At 43.4% G+C, this 19,340-nt stretch overlaps 19 non-coding genes across 19 annotated transcripts; all 19 read left to right on the forward strand.

Moving 5' to 3' along the window:
- Nucleotides 1-2,074: 2,074 nt before the first annotated feature.
- trnag-gcc (transfer RNA glycine (anticodon GCC)) lies at nt 2,075-2,145 on the forward strand. Its single transcript has one exon. It is a non-coding gene; the product is annotated as a tRNA-Gly (tRNA).
- A 1,005-nt stretch (nt 2,146-3,150) lies between these two features.
- Nucleotides 3,151-3,221, forward strand: trnag-gcc (transfer RNA glycine (anticodon GCC)). The gene has a single exon. It is a non-coding gene; the product is annotated as a tRNA-Gly (tRNA).
- Nucleotides 3,222-3,662: 441 nt separating this feature from the next.
- On the forward strand, nt 3,663-3,733 carry trnag-gcc (transfer RNA glycine (anticodon GCC)). The gene has a single exon. It is a non-coding gene; the product is annotated as a tRNA-Gly (tRNA).
- Nucleotides 3,734-4,972: 1,239 nt separating this feature from the next.
- trnag-gcc (transfer RNA glycine (anticodon GCC)) lies at nt 4,973-5,043 on the forward strand. The gene has a single exon. It is a non-coding gene; the product is annotated as a tRNA-Gly (tRNA).
- A 1,000-nt stretch (nt 5,044-6,043) lies between these two features.
- trnag-gcc (transfer RNA glycine (anticodon GCC)) lies at nt 6,044-6,114 on the forward strand. Its single transcript has one exon. It is a non-coding gene; the product is annotated as a tRNA-Gly (tRNA).
- Nucleotides 6,115-6,555: 441 nt separating this feature from the next.
- trnag-gcc (transfer RNA glycine (anticodon GCC)) lies at nt 6,556-6,626 on the forward strand. The gene has a single exon. It is a non-coding gene; the product is annotated as a tRNA-Gly (tRNA).
- Nucleotides 6,627-7,067: 441 nt separating this feature from the next.
- trnag-gcc (transfer RNA glycine (anticodon GCC)) lies at nt 7,068-7,138 on the forward strand. The gene has a single exon. It is a non-coding gene; the product is annotated as a tRNA-Gly (tRNA).
- Nucleotides 7,139-8,143: 1,005 nt separating this feature from the next.
- On the forward strand, nt 8,144-8,214 carry trnag-gcc (transfer RNA glycine (anticodon GCC)). The gene has a single exon. It is a non-coding gene; the product is annotated as a tRNA-Gly (tRNA).
- Nucleotides 8,215-8,655: 441 nt separating this feature from the next.
- trnag-gcc (transfer RNA glycine (anticodon GCC)) lies at nt 8,656-8,726 on the forward strand. The gene has a single exon. It is a non-coding gene; the product is annotated as a tRNA-Gly (tRNA).
- A 1,239-nt stretch (nt 8,727-9,965) lies between these two features.
- trnag-gcc (transfer RNA glycine (anticodon GCC)) lies at nt 9,966-10,036 on the forward strand. Its single transcript has one exon. It is a non-coding gene; the product is annotated as a tRNA-Gly (tRNA).
- Nucleotides 10,037-11,257: 1,221 nt separating this feature from the next.
- On the forward strand, nt 11,258-11,328 carry trnag-gcc (transfer RNA glycine (anticodon GCC)). Its single transcript has one exon. It is a non-coding gene; the product is annotated as a tRNA-Gly (tRNA).
- A 441-nt stretch (nt 11,329-11,769) lies between these two features.
- trnag-gcc (transfer RNA glycine (anticodon GCC)) lies at nt 11,770-11,840 on the forward strand. Its single transcript has one exon. It is a non-coding gene; the product is annotated as a tRNA-Gly (tRNA).
- Nucleotides 11,841-13,304: 1,464 nt separating this feature from the next.
- Nucleotides 13,305-13,375, forward strand: trnag-gcc (transfer RNA glycine (anticodon GCC)). Its single transcript has one exon. It is a non-coding gene; the product is annotated as a tRNA-Gly (tRNA).
- A 441-nt stretch (nt 13,376-13,816) lies between these two features.
- Nucleotides 13,817-13,887, forward strand: trnag-gcc (transfer RNA glycine (anticodon GCC)). Its single transcript has one exon. It is a non-coding gene; the product is annotated as a tRNA-Gly (tRNA).
- A 400-nt stretch (nt 13,888-14,287) lies between these two features.
- Nucleotides 14,288-14,358, forward strand: trnag-gcc (transfer RNA glycine (anticodon GCC)). The gene has a single exon. It is a non-coding gene; the product is annotated as a tRNA-Gly (tRNA).
- Nucleotides 14,359-16,376: 2,018 nt separating this feature from the next.
- On the forward strand, nt 16,377-16,447 carry trnag-gcc (transfer RNA glycine (anticodon GCC)). Its single transcript has one exon. It is a non-coding gene; the product is annotated as a tRNA-Gly (tRNA).
- Nucleotides 16,448-16,888: 441 nt separating this feature from the next.
- On the forward strand, nt 16,889-16,959 carry trnag-gcc (transfer RNA glycine (anticodon GCC)). Its single transcript has one exon. It is a non-coding gene; the product is annotated as a tRNA-Gly (tRNA).
- Nucleotides 16,960-17,391: 432 nt separating this feature from the next.
- On the forward strand, nt 17,392-17,462 carry trnag-gcc (transfer RNA glycine (anticodon GCC)). The gene has a single exon. It is a non-coding gene; the product is annotated as a tRNA-Gly (tRNA).
- Nucleotides 17,463-18,415: 953 nt separating this feature from the next.
- trnag-gcc (transfer RNA glycine (anticodon GCC)) lies at nt 18,416-18,486 on the forward strand. Its single transcript has one exon. It is a non-coding gene; the product is annotated as a tRNA-Gly (tRNA).
- Nucleotides 18,487-19,340: the final 854 nt, after the last annotated feature.

Here is a 19,340-nt window from a genome sequence, read left to right on the forward strand (position 1 = left end):
TCATTTCCTACCTTACATATTGTTTAACTGTCAAAAGCAGATTTCATTACTGCTATTGCTTCACATTCTGACCTTTCTGTTTTAGCACTTACTGAGACCTGGATTAAACTAGAGGACACTGCCACTCCGGCTGCCCTCTCCAACAACACTTTCTCCCACAGTCCTTGCACAAGAGGAAGGGGTGGAGGGACAGGTCTGCTCATTCCAAAAGACTGGAAATTCCAACAGCTCACACCTTCATGTGACAGCAGCTCTTTCGAGTCGCATGTTGTTACTATCATCCACCCTACTGAAATCCATTTTTTAGTTATCTATCGCCAGAGGACGGTACTCCTTTAGTAGTACTTGGTGACTTCAACATCCACCTTGAGAAACCACAGGCAGCGGACTTCAACACCCTGACTGCGTCGTTTGACCTCAAGTGAATCCCAGCTTTACCTACCCACAGTTCAGGCAATCGTTTAGATCTTATCTACACACGCTGCTGTTCTACTTACCACACCCAGGTCACCCCACTACACACATCCGATCACTTCCTCCTCACTCTTGAACTCGACCTTACTCCCCAAGTCACGGCACATGCTCCCCCATTGGTCACGTTCTGGCGCAACCTGCATACGCTCTCTCCCTCACACTTATCCTCTGTGGTCTTTTCCATGCTCCCCCAATCACTCTCTCTGTTAGAGACAAATAACGCAGCTGACATTCTATGCTCCACTCTTACATCTTGCTTAGACAGTTTATGTCCTCTGACATCTGGACCGGCCCAGCCCACGCCATCTGGCCCTTGGCTCTTTGAGGTTCTACCTGAGCATCGCTCCAGACTTAGGGCTGCAGAGAGGAAGTGGCGCAAATCGAAAGATCCTGCTGACCACTGTCTCTATCAGTCCCTTCTTGCCTCCTTCTCCGTGGATGTCTCTTCTGCTTAGACCCAATACTACCACTCTAAAATCAACAGCTCACCTGACTCTCGCACTCTCTTCAAGACCTTCTCTACTCTTCTTTGTCTGCCTGCCCCCCACCTTCATCTGACCTAATGGCTAATGCCTTTGGTTCCTTCTTTGTGAAGAAAACGAATACTTAGCAGTCAGTTCTCTGATCCGCCACTTCTTGCGCATGCTCAAACCTCTGAGGAATATTCGTTTCCCTCCTTCTATCTCCTATCTGAAGCGGAATTTTCCACGGTCTTTGCTTCTAACCTTCCGACAACCTGCCCGCTATATCCCATACCCACCCAGTGGTACCTTCCTCACAGCATTTAAAGAGGCCTGGTTAACCCCGCTGCTGAAGAAACCCACACTCAATCCTGCTATGCTAGAGAACTACAGACCCTGGCCAATGCAAGAGAGGCTGCTCCTTTATGCCAATCTTATAAGAATGCTCAACGAGGCAGTAATTTTGGATACAGTGTGGTCAGCTACTTTTTATCTGTTTTCTTGTTTTGATTTCTGTGACTTGATTTCATGAAACTCAACATTTCAAAACTTGTGTTCTGGCTACGCTTAAAAACGTTGTGTGTTGAGTTCGACAGCTAGGGCTTCTAGACTAGCCCTTAAAGGCAAGCATTAGTTGTTCAGTGGTAGAATTCCTGCATGCCACACGGGTCACCCAGGTCCAATTCCCGGCCAATGCAAGTGAGGCTTTGTTATCTGCTTTTTAGTTTTGATACGTGTGACTTGATTTAATCATACTCAACATTTCAAAACTTGATTTGTACGGAATCCATGTATGAAGCACATATGGTGAGCTTGGCAGGTAGAGCTTCTAGACAAACCCTTGCAGGCAAGCATTGATGTTCAATGGTAGAACTCACTCCTGCCTCACGGGAGACCGGGGTTTGATTCCCAGCCAATTCAAGAGAGGATGCTCCTTCTTGACAATCTTGTTAGAATGCTCCACGATGCAGTCACATTGGATTAAGTGTGATCATCTGCTTTTTATCTGCTTCCTGTTTTGATATGTGTGACTTGATTTCATGAAACGCAACATTTCAAAACTTGTGTTCTGGCTATGCTTATAAACGTTGTATGGTGATTTCAGCACCTAGGGCTTCTAGACTAATCCTGAACGACAAGCATTGGTGGTTCAGTGGTAGAATTCTCGCCTGCCACGCGGGAGACCCGGGTCCAATTCCTGGCCAATGCAAGTGAGTCTTTGTTATCTGCTTTTTAGTTTTGATACGTGTGACTTGATTTAATCAAACTCAACATTTCAAAACATGATTTGTACAGGATCCATATACTAAGCACATATGGTGAGCTTGGCAGGTAGGGCTTCTTGACAAGCCCTTGCAGGCAAGTATTGATGTTCAATGGTAGAATTCACTCCTGCCTCATAGGAGACCTGGGTTTGATTCCCGGCCAATGCAGGAGAGGCTGCTACTTTATGACAACCTTGTAACAATGCTCCACGAGGCAGTCATTTTGGATACAGCCTAGTCAGCTACTTTTTTTCTGATTTCTTGTTTTGATTTGTGTGACTTGATTTAATCAAACTCAACATTTCAAACATGATTTGTACAGAATCCATATACTAAACACATATGGTGAGCGTGGCAGGTAGGGCTTCTTGACAAGCCCTTGCAGGCAAGTATTGATGTTCAATGGTAGAATTCACTCCTGCCTCACGAGAGACCTGGGTTTGATTCCCGGCCAATGCAGGAGAGGCTGCTCCTTTATGACAACCTTGTAAAAATGCTCCACGAGGCAGTCATTTTGGATACATTTCTGATTTCTTGTTTTGATTTGTGTGACTTGATTTCATGAAACTCAACATTTCAAAACTTGTGTTCTGGCTATGCTCAAAAATGTTTTATGCTGAGTTCGGCAGCTAGGGCTTCTAGAGTAGCCCTGAAAGAGAAGCATTGGTGGTTCAGTGGTAGAATTCACTCCTGCCTCATAGGAGACCTGGGTTTGATTCCCGGCCAATGCAGGAGAGGCTGCTACTTTATGACAACCTTGTAAAAATGCTCCACGAGGCAGTCATATTGGATACAGCCACGTCAGCAACTTTTTTTCTGATTTTTTGTTTTGATTTGTGTGACTTGATTTCATGAAACTCAACATTTCAAAACTTGTGTTCTGGCTATGCTGAAAAATGTTGTATGCTGAGTTCGGCAGCTAGGGCTTCTAGACTAGCCCTGAAAGAGAAGCATTGGTGGTTCAGTGGTAGAATTCTCGCCTGCCACGCGGGAGACCCGGGTCCGATTCCTGGCCAATGCAAGTGAGTCTTTGTTATCTGCTTTTTAGTTTTGATACGTGTGACTTGATTTAATCAAACTCAACATTTCAAAACATGATTTGTACAGAATCCATATACTAAGCACATATGGTGAGCGTGGCAGGTAGGGCTTCTTGACAAGCCCTTGCAGGCAAGGATTGATGTTCAATGGTAGAATTCACTCCTGCCTCACGCGAAACCTGGATTTGATTCCCAGCCAATTCAAGAGAGGATGCTCCTTCTTGACAATCTTGTAAGAATGCTCCACGATTCAGTCACATTGGATTAAGTGTGGTCATCTGCTTTTTTTCTGCTTCCTGTTTTGATATGTGTGACTTGATTTCATGAAACTCAACATTTCAAAACTTGTGTTCTGGCTACGCTTAAAAACGTTGTATGGTGATTTCGGCAGCTAGGGCTTCTAGACTAACTCTGAACACCAAGCATTGGTGGTTCAGTGGTAGAATTCTCGCCTGCCACGCGGGAGACCCGGGTCCGATTCCCGGCCAATGCAAGTGAGTCTTTGTTATCTGCTTTTTAGTTTTGATACGTGTGACTTGATTTAATCTAACTCAACATTTCAAAACATGATTTGTACAGGATCCATATACTAAGCAGATATGGTGAGTTTGGCAGGTAGAGCGTCTTGACAAGCCCTTGCAGGCAAGTATTGATGTTCAATGGTAGAATTCACTCCTGCCTCACGGGAGACCTGGGTTTGATTCTTGGCCAATGCACGAGAGGCTGCTCCTTTATGACAACCTTGTAAAAATGCTTCACGAGGCAGTCATTTTTGATACAGCCTGGTCAGCTACTTTTTTCTGATTTCTTGTTTTGATTTGTGTGACTTGATTTCATGAAACTCAACATTTCAAAACATGATTTGTACAGAATCCATATACTAAGCACATATGGTGAGCTTGGCAGGTACGGCTTCTTGACAAGCCCTTGCAGGCAAGTATTGATGTTCAATGGTAGAATTCACTCCTGCCTCATGGGAGACCTGGGTTTGATTCCCGGCCAATGCAGGAGAGGCTGCTCCTTTATGACAACCTTGTAAAAATGCCCCTACGAGGCAGTCATTTTGGATACAGTGTGGTCAGCTACGTTTTTTCTGATTTCTTGTTTTGATTTGTGTGACTTGATTTCATGAAACTCAACATTTCAAAACTTGTGTTCTGGCTATGCTGAAAAATGTTTTATGCTGAGTTCGGCAGCTAGGGCTTCAAGACTAGCCCTGAAAGAGAAGCATTGGTGGTTCAGTGGTAGAATTCTCCCCTGCCACGTGGGAGACCTGGGTCCGATTCCCGGCCAATGCAAGTGAGTCTTTCTTATCTGCTTTTTAGTTTTGATACGTGTGACTTGATTTAATCAAACTGAACATTTCAAAACATGATTTGTACAGAATCCATGTACTAAGCACATATGGTGAGCTTGGCAGGTAGGGCTTCTTGACAAGCCCTTGCAGGCAAGCATTGATGTTTAAAGGTAGAATTCACTCCTGCCTCACGCAAATCCCGGATTTGATTCCCAGCCAATTCAAGAGAGGATGCTCCTTCTTGGCAATCTTGTTAGAATGCTCCACGATGCAGTCACATTGGATTAGGTGTGGTCATCTGCTTTTTATCTGCTTCCTGTTTTGATACTTGATTTCATGAAACTCAACATTTCAAAACTTGTGTTCTGGCTACGCTTAAAAATGTTGTATGGTGATTTCGGCAGCTAGGGCTTCTAGACTAACCCTCAACGACAAGCATTGGTGGTTCAGTGGTAGAATTCTCGCCTGCCACGCGGGAGACCCGGGTCCGATTCCCGGCCAATGTAAGTGAGTCTTTGTTATCTGCTTTATAGTTTTAATACGTGTGACTTGATTTAATCAAACTCAACATTTCAAAACATGATTTGTACAGAATCCATATACTAAGCACATATGGTGAGTGTGGCAGGTAGAGCTTCTTGACAAGCCCTTGCAGGCAAGTATTGATGTTCAATGGTAGAATTCACTCCTGCCTCGTAGGAGACCTGGGTTTGATTCCCGGCCAATGCAGGAGAGGCTGCTACTTTATGACAACCTTGTAAAAATGCTCCACGAGGCAGTCATTTTGGATACAGCCTCGTCAGCTACTTTTTTTCTGATTTCTTGTTTTGATTTGTGTGACTTGATTTCATGAAACTCAACATTTCAAAACATGATTAGTACAGAATCCATATACTAAGCACATATGGTGAGCGTGGCAGGTAGGGCTTCTTGACAAGCCCTTGCAGCAAGTATTGATGTTCAATGGTAGAATTCACTCCTGCCTCACGAGAGACCTTGGTTTGATTCATGGCCAATGCAGGAGAGGCTGCTCCTTTATGACAACCTGGTAAAATGCTCCACGAGGCAGTCATTTTGGATACAGCCTGGTCAGCTACTTTTTTTCTGATTTCTTGTTTTGATTTGTGTGACTTGATTTCATGAAACTCAACATTTCAAAACATGATTAGTACAGAATCCATATACTAAGCACATATGGTGAGCTTGGCAGGTAGGGCTTCTTGACAAGCCCTTGCAGGCAAGCATTGATGTTTAAAGTTAGAATTCACTCCTGCCTCACGCGAAACCTGGGTTTGATGCTCCTTCTTGACAATCTGGTTAGAATGCTCCACGATGCAGTCACATTGGATTAGGTGTGGTCATCTGCTTTTTATCTGCTTCCTGTTTTGATATGTGTGACTTGATTTCATGAAACTCAACATTTCAAACCTTGTGTTCTGGCTATGCTTAAAAATGTTGTATGGTGATTTCGGCAGCTAGGGCTTCTAGACTAACCCTCAATGACAAGCATTGGTGGTTCAGTGGTAGAATTCTCGCCTGCCACGCGGGAGACCCGGGTCCGATTCCCGGCCAATGCAAGGGAGTCTTTGTTATCTGCTTTATAGTTTTAATACGTGTGACTTGATTTAATCAAACTCAACATTTCAAAACATGATTTGTACAGAATCCATATACTAAGCACATATGGTGAGTGTGGCAGGTAGAGCTTCTTGACAAGCCCTTGCAGGCAAGTATTGATGTTCAATGGTAGAATTCACTCCTGCCTCACGGGAGACCTGGGTTTGATTCCCGGCCAATGCAGGAGAGGCTGCTCCTTTATGACAACCTTGTAAAAATGCTCCACGAGGCGGTCATTTTTGATACAGCCTAGTCAGCTACTTTTTTCTGATTTCTTGTTTTGATTTGTGTGACTTGATTTCATGAAACTCAACATTTCAAAAATTGTTTTCTGGCTATGCTCAAAAATGTTTTATGCTGAGTTCGGCAGCTAGGGCTTCTAGACTAGCCCCGAAAGAGAAGCATTGGTGGTTCAGTGGTAGAATTCTCACCTGCCACGCGGGAGACCCGGGTCCGATTCCCGGCCAATGCAAATGAGTCTTTGCTATCTGCTTTTTAGTTTTGATACGTGTGACTTGATTTAATCAAACTCAACATTTCAAAACATGATTTGTACAGAATCCATGTACTAAGCACATATGGTGAGCTTGGCAGGTAGGGCTTCTTGACAAGCCCTTGCAGGAAAGCATTGATGTTCAATGGTAGAATTCACTCCTGCCTCACGCGAAACCTGGATTTGATTCCCAGCCAATTCAAGAGAGGATGCTCCTTCTTGACAATCTTGTTAGAATGCTCCACGATGCAGTCACATTGGATTAAGTGTGATCATCTGCTTTTTATCTGCTTCCTGTTTTGATATGTGTGACTTGATTTCATGAAACGCAACATTTCAAAACTTGTGTTCTGGCTATGCTTATAAACGTTGTATGGTGATTTCAGCACCTAGGGCTTCTAGACTAACCCTGAACGACAAGCATTGGTGGTTCAGTGGTAGAATTCTCGCCTGCCACGCGGGAGACCCGGGTCCAATTCCTGGCCAATGCAAGTGAGTCTTTGTTATCTGCTTTTTAGTTTTGATACGTGTGACTTGATTTAATCAAACTCAACATTTCAAAACATGATTTGTACAGGATCCATATACTAAGCACATATGGTGAGCTTGGCAGGTAGGGCTTCTTGACAAGCCCTTGCAGGCAAGTATTGATGTTCAATGGTAGAATTCACTCCTGCCTCATAGGAGACCTGGGTTTGATTCCCGGCCAATGCAGGAGAGGCTGCTACTTTATGACAACCTTGTAACAATGCTCCACGAGGCAGTCATTTTGGATACAGCCTAGTCAGCTACTTTTTTTCTGATTTCTTGTTTTGATTTGTGTGACTTGATTTAATCAAACTCAACATTTCAAACATGATTTGTACAGAATCCATATACTAAACACATATGGTGAGCGTGGCAGGTAGGGCTTCTTGACAAGCCCTTGCAGGCAAGTATTGATGTTCAATGGTAGAATTCACTCCTGCCTCACGAGAGACCTGGGTTTGATTCCCGGCCAATGCAGGAGAGGCTGCTCCTTTATGACAACCTTGTAAAAATGCTCCACGAGGCAGTCATTTTGGATACATTTCTGATTTCTTGTTTTGATTTGTGTGACTTGATTTCATGAAACTCAACATTTCAAAACTTGTGTTCTGGCTATGCTCAAAAATGTTTTATGCTGAGTTCGGCAGCTAGGGCTTCTAGAGTAGCCCTGAAAGAGAAGCATTGGTGGTTCAGTGGTAGAATTCACTCCTGCCTCATAGGAGACCTGGGTTTGATTCCCGGCCAATGCAGGAGAGGCTGCTACTTTATGACAACCTTGTAAAAATGCTCCACGAGGCAGTCATATTGGATACAGCCACGTCAGCAACTTTTTTTCTGATTTTTTGTTTTGATTTGTGTGACTTGATTTCATGAAACTCAACATTTCAAAACTTGTGTTCTGGCTATGCTGAAAAATGTTGTATGCTGAGTTCGGCAGCTAGGGCTTCTAGACTAGCCCTGAAAGAGAAGCATTGGTGGTTCAGTGGTAGAATTCTCGCCTGCCACGCGGGAGACCCGGGTCCGATTCCTGGCCAATGCAAGTGAGTCTTTGTTATCTGCTTTTTAGTTTTGATACGTGTGACTTGATTTAATCAAACTCAACATTTCAAAACATGATTTGTACAGAATCCATATACTAAGCACATATGGTGAGCGTGGCAGGTAGGGCTTCTTGACAAGCCCTTGCAGGCAAGGATTGATGTTCAATGGTAGAATTCACTCCTGCCTCACGCGAAACCTGGATTTGATTCCCAGCCAATTCAAGAGAGGATGCTCCTTCTTGACAATCTTGTAAGAATGCTCCACGATTCAGTCACATTGGATTAAGTGTGGTCATCTGCTTTTTTTCTGCTTCCTGTTTTGATATGTGTGACTTGATTTCATGAAACTCAACATTTCAAAACTTGTGTTCTGGCTACGCTTAAAAACGTTGTATGGTGATTTCGGCAGCTAGGGCTTCTAGACTAACTCTGAACACCAAGCATTGGTGGTTCAGTGGTAGAATTCTCGCCTGCCACGCGGGAGACCCGGGTCCGATTCCCGGCCAATGCAAGTGAGTCTTTGTTATCTGCTTTTTAGTTTTGATACGTGTGACTTGATTTAATCTAACTCAACATTTCAAAACATGATTTGTACAGGATCCATATACTAAGCAGATATGGTGAGTTTGGCAGGTAGAGCGTCTTGACAAGCCCTTGCAGGCAAGTATTGATGTTCAATGGTAGAATTCACTCCTGCCTCACGGGAGACCTGGGTTTGATTCTTGGCCAATGCACGAGAGGCTGCTCCTTTATGACAACCTTGTAAAAATGCTTCACGAGGCAGTCATTTTTGATACAGCCTGGTCAGCTACTTTTTTCTGATTTCTTGTTTTGATTTGTGTGACTTGATTTCATGAAACTCAACATTTCAAAACATGATTTGTACAGAATCCATATACTAAGCACATATGGTGAGCTTGGCAGGTACGGCTTCTTGACAAGCCCTTGCAGGCAAGTATTGATGTTCAATGGTAGAATTCACTCCTGCCTCATGGGAGACCTGGGTTTGATTCCCGGCCAATGCAGGAGAGGCTGCTCCTTTATGACAACCTTGTAAAAATGCCCCTACGAGGCAGTCATTTTGGATACAGTGTGGTCAGCTACGTTTTTTCTGATTTCTTGTTTTGATTTGTGTGACTTGATTTCCTGAAACTCAACATTTCAAAACTTGTGTTCTGGCTATGCTGAAAAATGTTTTATGCTGAGTTCGGCAGCTAGGGCTTCAAGACTAGCCCTGAAAGAGAAGCATTGGTGGTTCAGTGGTAGAATTCTCCCCTGCCACGTGGGAGACCTGGGTCCGATTCCCGGCCAATGCAAGTGAGTCTTTCTTATCTGCTTTTTAGTTTTGATACGTGTGACTTGATTTAATCAAACTGAACATTTCAAAACATGATTTGTACAGAATCCATGTACTAAGCACATATGGTGAGCTTGGCAGGTAGGGCTTCTTGACAAGCCCTTGCAGGCAAGCATTGATGTTTAAAGGTAGAATTCACTCCTGCCTCACGCAAATCCCGGATTTGATTCCCAGCCAATTCAAGAGAGGATGCTCCTTCTTGGCAATCTTGTTAGAATGCTCCACGATGCAGTCACATTGGATTAGGTGTGGTCATCTGCTTTTTATCTGCTTCCTGTTTTGATACTTGATTTCATGAAACTCAACATTTCAAAACTTGTGTTCTGGCTACGCTTAAAAATGTTGTATGGTGATTTCGGCAGCTAGGGCTTCTAGACTAACCCTCAACGACAAGCATTGGTGGTTCAGTGGTAGAATTCTCGCCTGCCACGCGGGAGACCCGGGTCCGATTCCCGGCCAATGTAAGTGAGTCTTTGTTATCTGCTTTATAGTTTTAATACGTGTGACTTGATTTAATCAAACTCAACATTTCAAAACATGATTTGTACAGAATCCATATACTAAGCACATATGGTGAGTGTGGCAGGTAGAGCTTCTTGACAAGCCCTTGCAGGCAAGTATTGATGTTCAATGGTAGAATTCACTCCTGCCTCGTAGGAGACCTGGGTTTGATTCCCGGCCAATGCAGGAGAGGCTGCTACTTTATGACAACCTTGTAAAAATGCTCCACGAGGCAGTCATTTTGGATACAGCCTCGTCAGCTACTTTTTTTCTGATTTCTTGTTTTGATTTGTGTGACTTGATTTCATGAAACTCAACATTTCAAAACATGATTAGTACAGAATCCATATACTAAGCACATATGGTGAGCGTGGCAGGTAGGGCTTCTTGACAAGCCCTTGCAGCAAGTATTGATGTTCAATGGTAGAATTCACTCCTGCCTCACGAGAGACCTTGGTTTGATTCATGGCCAATGCAGGAGAGGCTGCTCCTTTATGACAACCTGGTAAAATGCTCCACGAGGCAGTCATTTTGGATACAGCCTGGTCAGCTACTTTTTTTCTGATTTCTTGTTTTGATTTGTGTGACTTGATTTCATGAAACTCAACATTTCAAAAATTGTGTTCTGGCTATGCTGAAAAATGTTGTATGGTGATTTCGGCAGCTAGGGCTTCTAGACTAGCCCTGAAAGAGAAGCATTGGTGGTTCAGTGGTAGAATTCTCCCCTGCTACGCGGGAGACCTGGGTCCGTTTCCCAGCCAATGCAAGTGAGTCTTTGTTATCTGCTTTTTAGTTTTGATGCGTGTGACTTGATTTAATCAAACTGAACATTTCAAAACATGATTTGTACAGAATCCATGTACTAAGCACATATGGTGAGCTTGGCAGGTAGGGCTTCTTGACAAGCCCTTGCAGGCAAGCATTGATGTTTAAAGTTAGAATTCACTCCTGCCTCACGCGAAACCTGGGTTTGATGCTCCTTCTTGACAATCTTGTTAGAATGCTCCACGATGCAGTCACATTGGATTAGGTGTGGTCATCTGCTTTTTATCTGCTTCCTGTTTTGATATGTGTGACTTGATTTCATGAAACTCAACAGTTCAAACCTTGTGTTCTGGCTATGCTTAAAAATGTTGTATGGTGATTTCGGCAGCTAGGGCTTCTAGACTAACCCTCAATGACAAGCATTGGTGGTTCAGTGGTAGAATTCTCGCCTGCCACGCGGGAGACCCGGGTCCGATTCCCGGCCAATGCAAGGGAGTCTTTGTTATCTGCTTTATAGTTTTAATACGTGTGACTTGATTTAATCAAACTCAACATTTCAAAACATGATTTGTACAGAATCCATATACTAAGCACATATGGTGAGTGTGGCAGGTAGAGCTTCTTGACAAGCCCTTGCAGGCAAGTATTGATGTTCAATGGTAGAATTCACTCCTGCCTCACGGGAGACCTGGGTTTGATTCCCGGCCAATGCAGGAGAGGCTGCTCCTTTATGACAACCTTGTAAAAATGCTCCACGAGGCGGTCATTTTTGATACAGCCTAGTCAGCTACTTTTTTCTGATTTCTTGTTTTGATTTGTGTGACTTGATTTCATGAAACTCAACATTTCAAAAATTGTTTTCTGGCTATGCTCAAAAATGTTTTATGCTGAGTTCGGCAGCTAGGGCTTCTAGACTAGCCCCGAAAGAGAAGCATTGGTGGTTCAGTGGTAGAATTCTCACCTGCCACGCGGGAGACCCGGGTCCGATTCCCGGCCAATGCAAATGAGTCTTTGCTATCTGCTTTTTAGTTTTGATACGTGTGACTTGATTTAATCAAACTCAACATTTCAAAACATGATTTGTACAGAATCCATATACTAAGCACATATGGTGAGCTTGGCAGGTAAGGCTTCTTGACAAGCCCTTGCAGGCAAGTATTGATGTTCAATGGTAGAATTCACTTCTGCCTCATAGGAGACCTGGGTTTGATTCCCGGCCAATGCAGGAGAGGCTGCTACTTTATGACAACCTTGTAAAAATGCTCCACGAGGCAGTCATTTTGGATACAGCCTCGTCAGCTACTTTTTTTCTGATTTCTTGTTTTGATTTGTGTTACTTAATTTCATGAAACTCAACATTTCAAAACTTGTGTTCTGGCTATGCTGAAAAATGTTGTATGCTGAGTTCGGCAGCTAGGGCTTCAAGACTAGCCCTGAAAGAGAAGCATTGGTGGTTCAGGGTAGAATTCTCCCCTGCCACGTTGGAGACCTGGGTCCGATTCCCGGCCAATGCAAGTGAGTCTTTGTTATCTGCTTTTTAGTTTTGATGCGTGTGACTTGATTTAATCAAACTGAAAATTTCAAAACATGATTTGTACAGAATCCATGTACTAAGCACATATGGTGAGCTTGGCAGGTAGGGCTTCTTGACAAGCCCTTGCAGGCAAGCATTGATGTTTAAAGGTAGAATTCACTCCTGCCTCACGCGAAACCCGGATTTGATTCCCAGCCATTTCAAGAGAGGATGCTCCTTCTTGACAATCTTGTTAGAATGCTCCACGATACGGTCACATTGGATAAGTGTGGTCATCTGCTTTTTTATCTGCTTCCTGTTTGATATGTGTGACTTGATTTCATGAAACTCAACATTTCAAAACTTGTGTTCTGGCTACGCTTAAAAACGTTGTATGGTGATTTCGGCAGCTAGGGCTTCTAGACTAGCCCTGAACGACAAGCATTGGTTGTTCAGTGGTAGAATTGTCGCCTGCCACGCGGGAGACCCGGGTCCGATTCCAGGCCAATGCAAGTGAGTCTTTGTTATCTGCTTTTTAGTTTTAATACGTGTGACTTGATTTAATCAAACTCGACATTTCAAAACATGACTTGTACAGAATCCATGTACTAAGCACATATGGTGAGCTTGGCAGGTAGGGCTTCTTAACAAGCCCTTGCAGGCAAGCATTGATGTTCAATGGTAGAATTCACTCCTGCCTCATGCGAAACCTGGATTTGATTCCCAGCCAATTCAAGAGAGGATGCTCCTTCTTGACAATCTTGTTAGAATGCTCCACGATGCAGTCACATTGGATTAGGTGTGGTCATCTGCTTTTTATCTGCTTCCTGTTTTGATATGTGTGACTTGATTTCATGAAACTCAACATTTCAAACCTTGTGTTCTGGCTATGCTTAAAAATGTTGTATGGTGATTTCGGCAGCCAGGGCTTCTAGACTAACCCTCAATGACAAGCATTGGTGGTTCAGTGGTAGAATTCTCGCCTGCCACGCGGGAGACCCGGGTCCGATTCCCGGCCAATGCAAGGGAGTCTTTGTTATCTGCTTTATAGTTTTAATACGTTTGACTTGATTTAATCAAACTCAACATTTCAAAACATGATTTGTACAGAATCCATATACTAAGCACATATGGTGAGTGTGGCAGGTAGAGCTTCTTGACAAGCCCTTGCAGGCAAGTATTGATGTTCAATGGTAGAATTCACTCCTGCCTCACGGGAGACCTGGGTTTGATTCCCGGCCAATGCAGGAGAGGCTGCTCCTTTATGTCAACCTTGTAAAAATGCTCCACGAGGCGGTCATTTTTGATACAGCCTAGTCAGCTACTTTTTTCTGATTTCTTGTTTTGATTTGTGTGACTTGATTTCATGAAACTCAACATTTCAAAAATTGTTTTCTGGCTATGCTCAAAAATGTTTTATGCTGAGTTCGGCAGCTAGCGCTTCTAGACTAACCCCGAAAGAGAAGCATTGGTGGTTCAGTGGTAGAATTCTCGCCTGCCACGCGGGAGACCCGGGTCCGATTCCCGGCCAATGCAAATGAGTCTTTGTTATCTGCTTTTTAGTTTTGATACGTGTGACTTGATTTAATCAAACTCAACATTTCAAAACATGATTTGTACAGAATCCATATACTAACTTGCAGGCAAGTATTGATGTTCAATGGTAGAATTCACTCCTGCCTCATAGGAGACCTGGGTTTGATTCCCGGCCAATGCAGGAGAGGCTGCTACTTTATGACAACCTTGTAAAAATGCTCCACGAGGCAGTCATTTTGGATACAGCCTCGTCAGCTACTTTTTTTCTGATTTCTTGTTTTGATTTGTGTTACTTGATTTCATGAAACTCAACATTTCAAAACTTGTGTTCTGGCTATGCTGAAAAATGTTGTATGCTGAGTTCGGCAGCTAGGGCTTCTAGACTAGCCCTGAAAGAGAAGCATTGGTGGTTCAGTGGTAGAATTCTCGCCTGCCACGCGGGAGACCCGGGTCCGATTCCCGGCCAATGCAAATGAGTCTTTGTTATCTGCTTTTTAGTTTTGATACGTGTGACTTGATTTAATCAAACTCAACATTTCAAAACATGATTTGTACAGAATCCATATACTAAGCACATATGGTGAACGTGGCAGGTAGGGCTTCTTGACAAGCCCTTGCAGCAAGTATTGATGTTCAATGGTAGAATTCACTCCTGCCTCACGAGAGACCTGGGTTTGATTCCCGGCCAATGCAGGAGAGGCTGCTCCTTTATAACAACTTGGTAAAATGCTCCACGAGGCAGTCATTTTGGATACAGCCTGGTCAGCTACTTTTTTCTGATTTCTTGTTTTGATTTGTGTTACTTGATTTCATGAAACTCAACATTTCAAAACTTGTGTTCTGGCTATGCTGAAAAATTTTGTATGCTGAGTTCGGCAGCTAGGGCTTCTAGACTAGCCCTGAAAGAGAAGCATTGGTGGTTCAGTTGTAGAATTCTCGCCTGCCACGCGGGAGACTCGGGTCCGTTTCCCGGCCAATGCAAGTGAGTCTTTGTTATCTGCTTTTTAGTTTTAATTCGTGTGACTTGATATAATCGAACTCGACATTTTAAAACATGATTTGTACAGAATCCATGTACTAAGCACATATGGTGAGCTTGGCAGGTAGGGCTTCTTGACAAGCCCTTGCAGGCAAGCATTGATGTTCAATGGTAGAATTCACTCCTGCCTCACGCGAAACCTGGATTTGATTCCCAGCCAATTCAAGAGAGGATGCTCCTTCTTGACAATCTTGTTAGAATGCTCCACGATGCAGTCACATTGGATTAAGTGTGGTCATCTGCTTTTTATCTGCTTCCTGTTTTGATATGTGTGACTTGATTTCATGAAACTCAACATTTCAAAACTTGTGTTCTGGCTACGCTTAAAAACGTTGTATGGTGATTTCGGCAGCTAGGGCTTCTAGACTAAACCTGAACAACAAGCATTGGTGGTTCAGTGGTAGAATTCTCGCCTGCCACGTGGGAGACCCGGGTCCGATTGCCGGCCAATGCAAGGGAGTCTTTGTTATCTGCTTTATAGTTTTGATACGTGTGACTTGATTTAATCAAACTCAACATTTCAAAACATGATTTGTACAGAATCCATATACTAAGCACATATGGTGAGTGTGGCAGGTAGGGCTTCTTGACAAGCCCTTGCAGGCAAGTATTGATGTTCAATGGTAGAATTCACTCCTGCCTCACGGGAGACCTGGGTTTGATTCCCGGCCAATGCAGGAGAGGTTGCTCCTTTATGACAACCTTGTAAAAATGCTCCAAGAGGCAGTCATTTTTGATACAGCCTGGTCAGCTACTTTTTTCTGATTTCTTGTTTTGATTTGTGACTTGATTTCATGAAACTCAACATTTCAAAAATTTTAGTTTCATTTGAGCTACTCATGAAACTCAACATTTCAAAACTTGTGTTCTGGCTATGCTGAAAAATTTTGTATGCTGAGTTCGGCAGCTAGGGCTTCTAGACTAGCCCTGAAAGAGAAGCATTGGTGGTTCAGTGGTAGAATTCTCGCCTGCCACGCGGGAGACTCGGGTCCGTTTCCCAGCCAATGCAAGTGAGTCTTTGTTATCTGCTTTTTAGTTTTAATACGTGTGACTTGATATAATCGAACTCGACATTTTAAAACATGATTTGTACAGAATCCATGTACTAAGCACATATGGTGAGCTTGGCAGGTAGGGCTTCTTGACAAGCCCTTGCAGGCAAGCATTGATGTTCAATGGTAGAACTCACTCCTGCCTCACGCGAAACCTGGATTTGATTCGCAGCCAATTCAAGAGAGGATGCTCCTTCTTGACAATCTTGTTAGAATGCTCCACGATTCAGTCACATTGGATTAAGTGTGGTCATCTGCTTTTTATCTGCTTCCTGTTTTGATATGTGTGACTTGATTTCATGAAACTCAACATTTCAAAACGTGTGTTCTGGCTACGCTTAAAAACGTTGTATGGTGATTTCGGCAGCTAGGGCTTCTAGACTAAACCTGAACAACAAGCATTGGTGGTTCAGTGGTAGAATTCTCGCCTGCCACGCGGAAGACCCGGGTCCGATTCCCGGCCAATGCAAGGGAGTCTTTGTTATCTGCTTTATAGTTTTGATACGTGTGACTTGATTTAATCAAACTCAACATTTCAAAACATGATTTGTACAGAATCCATATACTAAGCACATATGGTGAGTGTGGCAGGTAGGGCTTCTTGACAAGCCCTTGCAGGCAAGTATTGATGTTCAATGGTAGAATTCACTCCTGCCTCACGGGAGACCTGGGTTTGATTCCCGGCCAATGCAGGAGAGGTTGCTCCTTTATGACAACCTTGTAAAAATGCTCCAAGAGGCAGTCATTTTTGATACAGCCTGGTCAGCTACTTTTTTCTGATTTCTTGTTTTGATTTGTGTGACTTGATTTCATGAAACTCAACATTTCAAAACTTGTGTTCTGGCTATGCTCAAAAATGTGTTATGCTGAATTCGGCAGCTAGGGCTTCTAGACTAGCCCTGAAAGAGAAGCATTGGTGGTTTAGTGGTAGAATTCTCGCCTGCCACGCGGGAGACCCGGGTCCGATTTCCGGCCAATGCAAATGAGTCTTTGTTATCTGCTTTGTAGTTTTGATACGTGTGACTTGATTTAATCAAACTCAACATGATTTGTACAGAATCCATATACTAAGCACATATGGTGAGTGTGGCAGGTAGAGCTTCTTGACAAGCCCTTGCAGGCAAGTATTGATTTTCAATGGTAGAATTCACTCCTGCCTCATGCGAAACCTGGGTTTGATTCCCGGCCAATTCAAGAGAGGATGCTCCTTCTTGACAATCTTGTTAGAATGCTCCACGATGCAGTCACATTGGATTAAGTGTGGTCATCTGCTTTTTTATCTGCTTCCTGTTTTGATATGTGTGACTTGATTTCATGAAACTCAACATTTCAAAACGTGTGTTCTGGCTACGCTTAAAAACGTTGTATGGTGATTTCGGCACCTAGGGCTTCTAGACTAACCCTGAATGACAAGCATTGGTGGTTCAGTGGTAGAATTCTCGCCTGCCACGCGGGAGACCCGGGTCCGATTCCCGGCCAATGCAAATGAGTCTTTGTTATCTGCTTTTTAGTTTTGATACGTGTGACTTGATTTAATCAAACTCAACATTTCAAAACATGATTTGTACAGAATCCATATACTAAGCACATATGTTTAGCGTGGCAGGTAAGGCTTCTTGACAAGCCCTTGCAGGCAAGTATTGATGTTCAATGGTAGAATTCACTCCTGCCTCACGAGAGTCCTGGGTTTGATTCCCGGCCAATGCAGGAGAGGCTGCTCCTTTATGACAACCTTGTAAAAATGCTCCACGAGGCAGTCATTTTGGATACAGCCTGGTCAGCTACTTTTTTCTGATTTCTTGTTTTGATTTGTGTTACTTGATTTCATGAAACTCAACATTTCAAAACTTGTGTTCTGGCTATGCTGAAAAATTTTGTATGCTGAGTTCGGCAGCTAGGGCTTCTAGACTAGCCCTGAAAGAGAAGCATTGGTGGTTCAGTTGTAGAATTCTCGCCTGCCACGCGGGAGACTCGGGTCCGTTTCCCGGCCAATGCAAGTGAGTCTTTGTTATCTGCTTTTTAGTTTTAATTCGTGTGACTTGATATAATCGAACTCGACATTTTAAAACATGATTTGTACAGAATCCATGTACTAAGCACATATGGTGAGCTTGGCAGGTAGGGCTTCTTGACAAGCCCTTGCAGGCAAGCATTGATGTTCAATGGTAGAATTCACTCCTGCCTCACGCGAAACCTGGATTTGATTCGCAGCCAATTCAAGAGAGGATGCTCCTTCTTGACAATCTTGTTAGAATGCTCCACGATTCAGTCACATTGGATTAAGTGTGGTCATCTGCTTTTTATCTGCTTCCTGTTTTGATATGTGTGACTTGATTTCATGAAACTCAACATTTCAAAACTTGTGTTCTGGCTACGCTTAAAAACGTTGTATGGTGATTTCGGCAGCTAGGGCTTCTAGACTAAACCTGAACAACAAGCATTGGTGGTTCAGTGGTAGAATTCTCGCCTGCCACGCGGGAGACCCGGGTCCGATTCCCGGCCAATGCAAGGGAGTCTTTGTTATCTGCTTTATAGTTTTGATACGTGTGACTTGATTTAATCAAACTCAACATTTCAAAACATGATTTGTACAGAATCCATATACTAAGCACATATGGTGAGTGTGGCAGGTAGGGCTTCTTGACAAGCCCTTGCAGGCAAGTATTGATGTTCAATGGTAGAATTCACTCCTGCCTCACGGGAGACCTGGGTTTGATTCCCGGCCAATGCAGGAGAGGTTGCTCCTTTATGACAACCTTGTAAAAATGCTCCAAGAGGCAGTCATTTTTGATACAGCCTGGTCAGCTACTTTTTTCTGATTTCTTGTTTTGATTTGTGACTTGATTTCATGAAACTCAACATTTCAAAAATTTTAGTTTCATTTGAGCTACTCATGAAACTCAACATTTCAAAACTTGTGTTCTGGCTATGCTGAAAAATTTTGTATGCTGAGTTCGGCAGCTAGGGCTTCTAGACTAGCCCTGAAAGAGAAGCATTGGTGGTTCAGTGGTAGAATTCTCGCCTGCCACGCGGGAGACTCGGGTCCGTTTCCCAGCCAATGCAAGTGAGTCTTTGTTATCTGCTTTTTAGTTTTAATACGTGTGACTTGATATAATCGAACTCGACATTTTAAAACATGATTTGTACAGAATCCATGTACTAAGCACATATGGTGAGCTTGGCAGGTAGGGCTTCTTGACAAGCCCTTGCAGGCAAGCATTGATGTTCAATGGTAGAACTCACTCCTGCCTCACGCGAAACCTGGATTTGATTCGCAGCCAATTCAAGAGAGGATGCTCCTTCTTGACAATCTTGTTAGAATGCTCCACGATTCAGTCACATTGGATTAAGTGTGGTCATCT

Source organism: Paramisgurnus dabryanus, chromosome 18, assembly GCF_030506205.2.
Source record: "Paramisgurnus dabryanus chromosome 18, PD_genome_1.1, whole genome shotgun sequence".
NCBI lineage: Eukaryota > Metazoa > Chordata > Actinopteri > Cypriniformes > Cobitidae > Paramisgurnus > Paramisgurnus dabryanus.